Raw genomic sequence first — 2,500 nt, forward strand, 5'->3', positions numbered from 1 at the left:
CTAGAGCAGTATTTTCACTGCGATTTGTTGAGAGTAAGCCTCAAGATCTGTCGATTTGTCCGCAGCGCGGGCGCACTTTGAGCGATCTCGGACGCCGAATGGGCGTTCGGGGTCGCTTTTTTTTTTTCAAAAAAATTTGGCAAAAATAGCCCAAAAAACACAAGCGGCGTTACCAGTTGCGTGCTCGCAGAGCTGGCTTTTGTTGCGTCGCTCAGAATTTGCTCCAGGAGGATCACCACAAGAGTACATGGAACAAATCTGACCCTACTATGTGGGAGCAAGCAGCTCGGTGCGAATGTGCGCGCGGCGTCGCTTGTTGCGTGCGGTTGGCGACTGGCTCGCTGAGCAGATTTGCTGCTGCTCGTTCGATGCCAAGGCGTCCACGGTGCGGGTCCTACTACGGTGCGTGTTGTTGGCATAGTTGCACGTCGGCGTTACAGCTGGTTGGCGCTTCGCGCGTCCGGCCATGTTTCGCGCGTCCTTGACGGTTTTCAGAGTTCGTGGCCGAACCAAGCGTTGAGAATCGTAGCTTGAAAGTGACGGTCGGAGCGGGCGGGCGGGGCCCTGCGTCTCCACACGAAGCTACCTGGTTGATCCTGCCAGTAGTCATATGCTTGTCTCAAAGATTAAGCCATGCAAGTCTAAGTACGCGCTCTCGTACAGTGAAACTGCGAATGGCTCATTAAATCAGTTATGGTTCATTTGATCGTACATCGTACTTGGATACCTGTACAAAATCTAGAGCTAATACATGCGGTCAGCGCCTGCCTTGCGGCGGGTGCGCATTTATCAGTACAAAAACCGACCGGGCCGGCTTCGCGTCGCGCCCGCCACGTTTTGGCGACTCTGGATAACTGAGCGGATCGCACGGTCTCGAACCGGCGACAGATCATTCAAGTGTCTGCCCTATCAACTTTCGTCGGTAGGGTATCGGCCTACCGAGGTTCTTACGGGTGACGGGGAATCAGGGTTCGATTCCGGAGAGGGAGCCTGAGAAACGGCTACCACATCCAAGGAAGGCAGCAGGCGCGCAAATTACCCATTCCCGACGCGGGGAGGTAGTGACGAAAAATAACAATACAGGACTCTAAACGAGGCCCTGTAATTGGAATGAGCACACTTTAAAACCTTTAGCGAGTATCCATTGGAGGGCAAGTCTGGTGCCAGCAGCCGCGGTAATTCCAGCTCCAAAAGTGTATATTTAAGTTGTTGCGGTTAAAAAGCTCGTAGTTGGACGTTGGGCGCAGGCGGCCGGTCCGTCGCAAGGCGTGCACTGGCCGCACCTGGCCCTCTCCCCCGGCGCTCCGCCGGTGCCCTTGACTGAGTGTCGGCGGCGGCCGGGACGTTTACTTTGAAAAAATTAGAGTGTTCAAAGCAGGCGCTTCGCCTGAATAATGGTGCATGGAATAATGGAATAGGACCTCGGTTCTATTTTGTTGGTTTTCGGAGCGCGAGGTAATGATTAAGAGGGACGGACGGGGGCATTCGTACTGTGCCGTTAGAGGTGAAATTCTTGGATCGGCGCAAGACGAACGACTGCGAAAGCATTTGCCAAGAATGTTTTCTTTAATCAAGAGCGAAAGTCAGAGGTTCGAAGACGATCAGATACCGTCCTAGTTCTGACTATAAACGATGCCAACCAGCGATCGGGGGGCGTTACTTTGACGACCCCTCCGGCAGCTTGCGGGAAACCAAAGTCTTTGGGTTCCGGGGGAAGTATGGTTGCAAAGCTGAAACTTAAAGGAATTGACGGAAGGGCACCACCAGGCGTGGAGCCTGCGGCTTAATTTGACTCAACACGGGGAATCTCACCCGGCCCGGACACAGTGAGGATTGACAGATTGAGAGCTCTTTCTTGATTCTGTGGGTGGTGGTGCATGGCCGTTCTTAGTTGGTGGAGCGATTTGTCTGGTTAATTCCGATAACGAACGAGACTCTGGCTTGCTAACTAGTTACGCGACCCTATCGGTCGGCGTTGAACTTCTTAGAGGGACTAGTGGCGCTTAGCCACACGAGATTGAGCAATAACAGGTCTGTGATGCCCTTAGATGTTCGGGGCCGCACGCGCGCTACACTGACCGGATCAGCGTGTCGCCGCCTAGGCCGGAAGGTCCGGGTAACCCGCTGAACCCCGGTCGTGCTAGGGATAGGGAATTGCAATTGTTTCCCTTGAACGAGGAATGCCCAGTAAGCGCGAGTCATCAGCTCGCGTTGATTACGTCCCTGCCCTTTGTACACACCGCCCGTCGCTACTACCGATTGAATGGTTTAGTGAGGTCCTCCGATTGGACCTGGCGCGTTCGGCAACGGCCGCGCCGGCGTCCGAGAAGACGATCTAACTTGATCATTTAGAGGAAGTAAAAGTCGTAACAAGGTTTCCGTAGGTGAACCTGCGGAAGGATCATTACCGGCCGATCGCCGATCGAGTGGTCGTGCGTTCGACAGGTGGAGAAGGCTCCGTATCTTGGCGGCCGCGCACGCCCTTCGTCGCTGTTGAGGC

At 54.4% G+C, this 2,500-nt stretch overlaps 1 non-coding gene across 1 annotated transcript; it reads left to right on the forward strand.

Annotated features, from left to right (window-relative positions):
- Positions 1-583: 583 nt before the first annotated feature.
- Positions 584-2,407, forward strand: LOC145915767 (small subunit ribosomal RNA). Its single transcript, XR_014404091.1, has one exon. It is a non-coding gene; the product is annotated as a small subunit ribosomal RNA (ribosomal RNA).
- The last annotated feature ends 93 nt before the right edge of the window (positions 2,408-2,500 follow it).

This window comes from Ascidia mentula (genome assembly GCF_947561715.1).
Source record: "Ascidia mentula chromosome 2 unlocalized genomic scaffold, kaAscMent1.1 SUPER_2_unloc_22, whole genome shotgun sequence".
NCBI classification, from domain to species: Eukaryota; Metazoa; Chordata; class Ascidiacea; order Phlebobranchia; family Ascidiidae; genus Ascidia; species Ascidia mentula.